Source organism: Psammomys obesus, unplaced genomic scaffold, assembly GCF_907164565.1.
Source record: "Psammomys obesus unplaced genomic scaffold, mPsaObe1.curated_primary_1811, whole genome shotgun sequence".
Classification (NCBI taxonomy): Eukaryota; Metazoa; Chordata; class Mammalia; order Rodentia; family Muridae; genus Psammomys; species Psammomys obesus.
The window spans coordinates 22,675,699-22,686,003 of NW_026592890.1; positions in this window are offsets into that span (position 1 = coordinate 22,675,699).

Consider the following 10,305-nt stretch of genomic DNA (forward strand, 5'->3'; position numbering starts at 1 on the left):
GCCTACAGCTAAGTCTCAACAACTGTCTAGTTTCCAATCTTTGACAATTGTTGGAGGGAGCAGATCAATTAAAATACCACTGCAAGAAAACCAACTAACAAACCCAGCCTATGGAATAACTACAAGCAAACTGTATGAGTTTTTCCGTAAAAGAGACGAAGAGAAAAGAGAGTGGGTAAAAGGATTTCTCTAACTAGGATTTTTAAAAGAACTGACTACACGCAACACACAGACTTGTTTGCACCTCCCTCTAACAAACTGACTATAAAAACTCAAATTTGAGTATGCTTTTGATATATCAAATACTGGAAAGCAGTTGTTAATCGATGTAGGTGTGTAAGAAAAATATCAACATTTTAAAATGATGTACACTAAAGCCGACAGGAATAAGATAACAATGTCAAGAATTTGCCTTAGGGCGCAAAAAAAAAAAAAAAAAAAAAAAAAAAAAAAAAAGCCAGGATCTATGAGCCTAGCTACTCACAAGGATGAAGCAGGGGGATTGTAAGGTCAAGGCCTGCCTGGGCTTCAGATTGAATTCAGAACTGGTCTGAGCAGCTTAGTCAAATCCTTGCTTAAAACAACAACAGCAACAAAACCACTTGAGATAAATAAGTAAATGAAACAAGTACACTGAAATTAAGGAAACTTGATTTTGTGGTCCAGGCAAATGGTATTCATTTTACTCTTCCCTTTCGTGTGCAGGTATTTTCATGAGAAAAATGATTGCTTTGAATCTGGTGTCACTGGATAGCCCAGGCTGATGTAAGACTTCTGATGTGCCTGCCTCAGCTTTGAAAATGCTAGGATTTAGGTGTATGCCCCATGTCCAACTTAAAAAACAATTTGAAGAAGCAAATAAGTGTCTCCATGTCTATTTTACAAATAACTTTGACAAAGTTTAAAAAAAAAAAAACATTTGAAAGTTGAAGAGTTGGAATTAAAGTTAGCTCATCTCCTCCTGTGTTGTGTTACTTTCAAAATGTGTTGTATTTTATGCATTTATTCATTTATTTTCCAATTTCAGCTGCATGTTTTTTTTCTTGACGTAGTTTTATCTGTACATGGTGCCAATGGTCCCTGCCTCATGGTAGTCACACACCCAGCCAAGGGCTTGGTGGTTAGTAGATGGGATTTTACTTCCAATGTTAGCTTTTTAAGCTGAGTGTGATGCCACAGGCCTTTAATCCCAGTACTTGGCAAGCAGAGGCAAGCAGATCTCTGTGAATTTGAGGCTAGCCTGGTCTACATACTGATTTCCAGGACAGCCAGGGTAATCAGAGAGACACTGTCTCAAACCACAGCAAGACATTGCAGCTTCCACCTTCAGCAGTTTCTTGTGCTCTCTCTCTCCTTTCCTCCCTTCCTCTTTCCCTCCACTTCCCTCCCCGATCCACACACATCCACACCCTTTGCTTGGGAACCCACATCCCCAAAAGTTCGAGGGAGAGGGCCTCATAGTGAGGAATAAGCCCCCATGCACAACAGCAAAAACAGTTGGAACCATCTTGGAAGAATATCTTGTAGCTCCTTCAGGGCCTGAAGTCCTGTCTGACAAATTACTCAACACAAACACATTTACGATGCACAGAGATTCTGACCTTCCTAACTCTGTAAAAATAACGAATGTTTATTGTTTTAAGCTGATAAATAATGAGATAATTTGTTAAGTTGCAATAACTAAAAATTAAACTTTGTATCATTTAATAAAAGTGATCCTTCTACTAACACGAGATAGAATACTGAAAATAACTATTGCTCTCCTTGGAGAAGCTCCCCTTTTGCCTCTCCAGCCTGACGTTGTCCTCATTTTTCATTTATCATTTCTTTAAAAATGCTATTTTTTAAATAGTGTTTGTATTTAAAAAAGTACAAACATTTTGCCTCTCCAGCCTGAAGTTGTCCTCATTTTTTATTTATCATTCCTAAAAAATGCTATTTTTTAAATAATGTTTCTATTTAAAAAATATATCACTTGGCTTATTGTTTTTGACTTAAAAAGGAAGTTCCATTCTAGTGGCAATTTTTTTATCTTTTTTTATGTACTCAACATTGCTTTGCTGAGATTGACCTGCAGCAATATATAGGGACATTTCATTTGTTGTTACCGCTATATAGCATCCGTTATGTGACAATACCACACTTTCTCTAGTCACTTGTCAGAATATTTGGATTAGTTCTATATACAATCCAAATATCCTTTGACAAGTGAATACATGTGTGTGTTTATATGTATGTATATACATATGCATGTATGTATGTATGTAGTATGTATGTAGTATGTGTGTGGTGTACACATATATGTACATGTGTTATCATACAGTGTTCTTGATCACTCTACAAATTTTTTTTTACCTACACAGAGAATCTGATCGGACCCAGAGCCTGGCAATGTGGCTACTCTAGCTAGGCAGCTTGCCCTGGAATCCCGCCTCACTTCCTGAGCACTGGGATTGCAGGTCGCCATCCTGCCTTCCTGACCCTTTACCTGGGCTTGAAAATCCAGACTCCCATCCTTGCACTTGGTAGCATGTGCTTTATCTACCATGTTATCTCCCCGACATGTTTCCAGACACCTTTTCTGTTACAAGAATGCCATCATGAACAGGTTCATGGATATGTCCGGGGGCAATGGCGAAAGATTAAGTTTAGCAATGGAATCTGCTCCTGGGGCTGTGAATATTAAGCTTCAATAAGTTATTTCCAAACAGCTTTCCAAAGCAGCTTCTCCAGTTTATACTTTATCAGCCACTTGTGAGGGATCCTGTTGATCAGATCTTCTCAAAACTTGATATTGTCAGACTTCTGAAGAATTCCAATAAACCGGTATCAACCGGAACCTCATTACAACAAGGCTTGGCTTTTGTCTTCTCAATAGACTGGGCTGTCTCCTTTTAGATAAGAGGAAAGTGTTTAAATCCACAACTCTTCATTATGCCTTTTCCACATGCTCACCCCTCGTTTTCACAACGGTCTTTTCTTGTGATTTCCTTCTAATGTTTGAAGTGTTTGACCTTAAAACTACTATATTTAGGGAGGAAATGGCCCAAGACTCACTTTCCCTTTTCTTGTGTTTCTTCCTACAGGGCCCCAGTGTGGAATTGACTAGCAGGGCTGCTAGTTAATTTCACACTAAGGTTAGCTCAACAGGAGAAGTTGGTCTTTTTCCTTTACAAGGACTCTTGCCAGGGGACTATTTTCTTTTAGAAACTTGGATTGGGAAGATTTCTGCTGAGGTTTTCACTTGAACATAGACAGTATTATAAAAGGCCAGCCACCTGGGTTTTATAGCTCTGTCCTGAATAACTACATGGCCATAAGGCTCATCATTTAACTCCTCTGAGTTTCAAGTTACTCAACTGTAAAAACAAAAGTAGGTGGTGCCTTGGGTCCTTTAGGTGCCAAAATGATTTTAAACAAAATTAGTTTAGTAGACTGATCCTTCAGGTCATTTTCTTCTCTGTGTCTTCACCTCCCTCTCATCAACCTGGCTGATCTTAGTATGAGGCTTTGTTCAGATCTGAAGTCTACATAGAGGATTTCGGAAAGTTCCCTATTGTGCTTCATGTCTTCTCTTTGTTTATTTAGCCCAATTCTCATGTAGCTGTTCTTCTTTTTTCACGGATTTTTTAAAAAAGATTTATTTATTTTATATACAGTATTCTGCCTGCATGTATGCCTGAAGGCCAGAAGAGGGCACCAGATCTCATTATAGATGGTTGTGAGCCTTCAAGTGGTTGTTGGGAATTGAACTCAGGACCTCTGGAAAAGCAACCAGTACTCTTAATTTTTGAGCCATCTCTCCAGCCCTCATGTAGCTGTTCTTTTTTTAATTAAATTTTTTTACATTAGTTACATTTTATTTGCTTTGTATCCCAGCTGTAGCCCCCTTTCTCATTCCCTCCCAATCCCACCCTTCCTCCCTCACCTCCTCCACTGATAGAGGAGGTTCTCCTCCCCTTCCATCTGACCCTAGCTTATCAGGTCTCATCAGGACATGTAGCTGTTCTTGAGCTTCCTATATAGCCAAGGATGACCTTGAACTTCTGACTCTCCTACCTCCTTCTCCCAAGTGCTGGAATTATAGGCCAAATCCACCTAGCATGATTCTTTAGACATTGTATTGCCACTGCTTTTTATTTTTACTTTTTTTGCCATTGTATTTGCTCAATATTGCTTTTGTTGGTATCATATAGTATCTGTGGTCAGTTGAATGAATAATAAATAAATAAATGAGGTAGGTCCTTATTTTCCATTCCCATCTTCACACAGTCTATCTTGGAATTCTTTGAATTATGGCTTTTTTTGTTTTGTTTTGTTTTGTTTTGTTTTGTTTTGTTTTGTTTTTAGTCACCACACCATTTGAATAAAAGTCTCTAGGTTTGAGGACCAAATATCAGTATTTTTCAAATACTCTCCAGAAATTTCTAATCTGCAGGCTGGCTGAGACTACGGTTTTAAATAATGTTCTAGCTTTTTACTGCTCTTCCCTCTCCTTCCCTCCTGTCCCCTCCCCTTCTTTCTTTTTCTCTTCCCTTCCCTGCTCCCTGTTCCTTCTCCTCCTTTTCTCTTCCCTTCCCTTTACTCCTCTCTTTCATGTTTTTCTTCTTTTCCCTTCTTTTAAAGAAATATAGAAAAGCCAGGCAGTGGTGGTACATGCCTTTAATCTCAGCACTCTGGAGGCAGAGGCAGGTGAATTTCTCTTAAGTTCAAGGACAGACAGCCTGGTCTACAAATCGAGTCCAGGACAGTCAAGGCTACACAAAGAAACCCTGTCTCAGAAAAAAAAAACGCTTTTAAAGAAAGCTAGATAAAACTTAATTTCACATTTTTATATAATTTATATACATATATGTAATTATACAGAGTTGTGGTATCGTATCATCAATGGATGCCCTAGAGTATCTAACCTCTAAAGCGTGGTTTTTTTCTGTCTTAAAACACATTTTTCCTCTAACACTGCATAATCTTTCACTTTGAGCTCTACACACAGACACACACACACACACACAACACACACCACCAACACACACACCATTATCTCATCAGTTAACGCTAAAAAAAAAGAAAAATCCCTTTTCACACATTTATGAAAAACCAGTCAAGCTTTTTGTTAATAAGTTCAGTGACCATTTTAGGTAAATAAGTCAGTGTGAAGTGCTATGTGGATTCACTCTAAGCCTTCTCTAACAATAACTATGGTTCAGGACTTATTCCAGAGTCCTTGCTGCTCTTTCTGAGAACCCCAGTACAGTTCTCAGCACCCTCATGGTGGCATATGTCTCCAGTTACAGTGCATCTGGTGCCCCGCATGATCTCAGCAAGCACAAGGCACACACACATTGCACACGCATAGAGAGACACAAAGAGGGAGGGAGTGGACTCTGTTCTCAACGTTGCTAATATAGGAGCAGTGACATCGCTTTAATGGGCTGCAAAGAATTTGCTAAAGATCATTTGAGAAGACGTGGTGATGAGGGCAGATCATGTAAGGCTGATGATTCCCAGAAACCCATGTAAGAGAGACGTCATTGTCAACTGCCATAGCATCAGAGCTGTTTCTTAGGACTGCCCTTGTTTAAATCACCCGGAGGAGCTCTGCTGTATTCTGTTCTTTGAAATCATGCCATAAATAAACATCTGTAGCAAATATGTTTGAACATTATAGGGCTTGTAGGACTATGTTGGGAGTAATCGGTTTGAAGTGCATAACAAAATAAAAGGAATATGCTGATGCCAAAAGCACTAAGAGTCACTTTATTTTTCCAAGAATAAAAGAGGCTGGGTCTCTAAAGTCTAAACAAAGAATAACTACAAAAGCTGTTCTTTCCATGGACAGTGACAGAGCTTGGTGATTAAGAGGTCAGACATGGGAGCCAGATGCTCAGTGCCTGAATTCCAGCTTTACAATTAACTAGTAGTGCAATGTTGGAAAACCCTCTAAACTACTAGTACTGTAGTTTTCTCATTTGTAAAATGGGAAGAATAATAAGAAGCACTATCAATGGGCAATTATTAAAATTAGTATGAGCTCATAAATATGAGGAACTTGGTTCCACGGCTGGCAAGCTTGTAATACAAACTCTCCTTGGCCTCCATCATTCAAGGGAAGGGCTTTTTACCTTCAAACCAAAAAGAAATATGAAGCTCTTTTATTTCTTATACTTTTAGGAAGACAGCTGTTTTTAATTCCAGAACAAATAATACAATTTACCCACATAGCATAAACACATAGATGCAAACAGAAGACAATTGAAATTCTGTGATGCCTTTGAATGTCACAGTAATTTCGTTTTAAGGCTGTTCCCACTTACAGGGTTTACGATTTGTAATTTAATTAAATTTTTTTAAAAAAATTCAAGACATGATCTAACTCTAGCCCAAGCTTATGTGGAACTTACTGTGTAGCCCAGGTTAGCATTGAGCTCACCACAACCCTCCTGTCTTGTGTTCCGAATTGCTGAAACTATAAGCCTGAACTACTATGCTAGCTTTTTATAACCTTATTTTAGAGATTATTATTCATTGTTAAAGACTTCTTTTTACATTCTGTTTATTTTATGTGTGCGTGTGTGTGCCTGAGTTGTATGTGTGTGCACCACATTTCTGCAGGAGCCCTGTGGAGTCAGAGAAGAGCACTGGATCCTCTGCAAGTTGAGTTACAGGTTACCTATGAGTGCTAGGAACCTTGGTCTTCTGGAAGAGCACTAAATGCTCTTCATTGCTGAGCCGTCTCTCCAGTCCTGAAGAGATCTTCTGAACTAGCTTTCTCATGGCATTTCTTGCCTTTTATTATATAAATTTTTGTCTGAGTTTAAGTTATTTTAACATTTATTTTGACTCTTTTGGGTCTTGGCTCAAAGATGACAAAAAAAAAAAGAAGAGGAAGAAGAGAAGGAGAAGCAAGGAAGAAGGAAAGAGAGAGAGAGAGAAAGAAAAAAAGAAAGAAAGAAAGAAAGAAAGAAAGAAAGAAAGAAAGAAAGAAAGAAAGAAAGAGAAAAAGAAAACGGTTGTGCCAAAAAGGTCAGCAGCCATTAAGAAGTTCGTCATTTGGAACATTGCGGAGCCTGCTGCTGACACAGACATAACTGAAGCTCGTGTCTTCGCCACTTATGCGCTTCCAAACTCTGTCAAGCTGCAGTACTGTGTGAGCGGCGCCACTCATAGCAAGGTAGTCAGGAATAGAGTCGTGAAGCCCAGAAGGACGGAACACTCTCACCACGATGCCGACCTGCTGGTGCTCCACCACGACCTCCACCAAAGCCTACGTGGTGAAAGAGCGGGGTTCGTAAGGACAGAAAAAACACCTTGGAAAAAAGAAAAGGAAACTTATATTTCAAAATGTGTTTATTTCGTTTTTAATCATGTATATGTGTATATATGCCCATGAGCGCACTTGTCTTAGGAGGCCTCAGGCTTCAGATCACCTGGAGCTGGGGTTACAGGCAGTTGTGAGCCAGCTGACATGGGTGCTCGGTTCTCTGGAAGAGCAGAATGTGCTCCTAACCACTGAGCCATCTCTTTAGCTCTTTTGTAGGAAAATGTAAACTTTACATGAAACTAGGAAAAATAGGGCCATAAGTCCTCATGTACTTAGTTTTGGAAATTATCAGCATTGTGCATTCCCTTTCCCAACAATGCTGGAATACTGTTAATCAAACCTCCGATGTAATAATGTAAATATTTCATAAGTAGAGACCTCCTTTAAATAAAAGTAATTCCAGGACAATTGCACCAAACAAAATCACTAAAATGCTTACTATTCAAACAGTGTCAAAGATATCTTTATATAATTTACTTCAGTTTATAACTACTTGGCTTCATATTTTGAAAATGGGCTTCATGCATACTCCTTGGGTATGTAGCCTGCTGGCTGCAGTCGCAATTTGGAATGTCATTATAATAATAGCCAGGATAGAGAAATGGGTCTGGGTGGTTTTTTGTTTTGTTTTGTTTTGTTTTTTTAACACTGACCTAGGATTCTATCACATGACATTAGGGTTTTTGCTCCTGGATAAGGAAGGGAAAAATGTCACTCAAGCAGTTGTGGAACAAGGTCCTGCCTCAATGGCTTAAGGCACTTTGCCGTCAAGCCTCATGAGCTGCGCTCCATCCCTACAGCTGACATGATGAAAGGAGACCAGCTCCTAAAAGTTGCCCTCTGAACTCCACATACATGCCTGAGAACATACACGCCTGTCAGCACATGAAAGTGAATACGTAAGCAACTGCCTGAAAAAAAAAAAAAAAAGAAAGCGGTTATGATGTAAGAAGCAGAAGGAGCCGTCTGTGGGCATCCGAGACCCATGCTGCATGGATCTGGCCGGCATCTGTCTTCAGTAATCTTCTGGGTGTGGCTCCAGCTGTTCACTCCCCCATTCTCTTTCTTAAAAATATTTCCATAGGACTTATTTGTGACATTTATACTCTGGTTCTCATATTTTATAACTATGCCTCACAGTCTTGTTTGTTCCTCTTCGGAACCATTTGTATACCTTTGAGGACTTAATTCTGAGTTTTTACTGAACTTCATTTTTAGTTTTGTTTTTTTTTCTTAATGTTGATTTAAAACAGCCAAAGCAGCCCCCGAATGTTTGAATGAAGAGATACTTTGTAATTACTTTATAGGTTCTGTGTAATTATCAGAATAAATAAGGTTTCCCTCTCAACGGAGGTGGACAGGAAACAAGTAACAAAGGAAGTATTTAAGCAGATAAAATGTTAATATGTTTGTATGGAGGAATTCTAAAAATAAGTGAAGCCACATCCTTGGATGTATTCCTACTATATACTCCTTTGCAGCCAGAAAAACATCTTCATTGATTAGATGCTCAAAATAGTTAATATTTTATCTTGCCTACTTATTTTCCTCTGATTTATTATCACAAAATCAGCATTGCTGATTTTTATTTTTATTTTTATTTTTTTAGTACCTTTTGGAATTTGGCTTGTGAAAGCCAACAGAATAATTAAGATCCAAGGCTCTAGAATCAAATGAAATGGGTTCAAATCCTGGTTTTTTACTGTGTCTGTGAGTAAGTCATTCAGTCTTCTGAGCCTTGGTTTCTTTATGTGTAAAACAGATACACACAAAAAATAAATTAGAAGAGGAAGAGGAGGAGGAAGGAAGGATGAGAAAACAAAAATGAAAGATATAAAATACCTACATACATCCTTTATAGTGTTTTTTTAATTAATTTTTTTGATTGACAAATATCTACCCCTATTTCCCTCCAGGTAGAATATTATTTCTTCCCTAGAAATGCTAGTCTTCATTAACAGAGTGTGGGTAGAAGTCACTGGGCTGATTCCAAGCCCGACATCCTGTAGTTCCATTTGCTCTCACGAACTCCTCCCAGCCCCAGGAGAAGAAGATGCTTCAGATAGCTGTAAAAGAGTATAAAACATGGAGCAGACCTGACTCAGCGTGCACAGCCTCAGCAGGAACCGGGCAGCAGAGCTCGGCCTACAACATGGCAACCTAGCTGGCCTGAGGACTGATAGAAAGATAGTATCACTATCTGGTTACTGTTTGGGTTTGTTGGTTTGCTTGTTTTGTTGTTATAATTTATGTAAGTCCTGTAGCACGGTGCTAGGCAGAGTTGGTGCTCTTCTTAGTTGGGATTGATATTGTTATCATATTGTTACCGTTATAATTACTGTTCACCGACTTAGCAGGAAGGGTCACATTACAAGCACATTTAAACACTCAGCCCTGTGGTTATACTACCAGCTTTCCAGCTGCACTATGCCACCTCACTTCTCTGGTTTCCCCGAATAGAGAACACTTGCATCTGGTTCTCTGGACCAGGGGTGTGAGAGAAAGAGGAGGAAGTCTTTGGGCCATAAGCCAAAAGGCATATGAGATAGTAGCGAAGAGGAGTCAGATGAAAACTGTTGGCAAGCCACAACTCACCTTTTTCTTGGGCTTGAACTTCATGCCCATTTAGTTTTGCTTTCCATTTCAGTTAGGACCCGAGGTTGCTTATGATATTCTAAAAAGAAGACACATTTATCAAGAAACTCTCATTATAAATATGAATGTTACATCATCACGTATGTAATGCGTGAGCAACTGGGAATATATATTATACTGACATATAACATGTATGACACCATATTCTAGGATTCTAAGATATGAATTTGATCACGCTTTTATATCTGTGAAATCAAAGCGTAATGTATAATTGATGGCAAGTGGTAGTTTAATTGCTATAGTGTTTGTTCTGCTTATCAATATCTCAGTAGCTTTCAGCAAGTGTGTGTGTGTGTGTGTGTGTGTGTGTGTGTGTGTGTGTGTGTGTG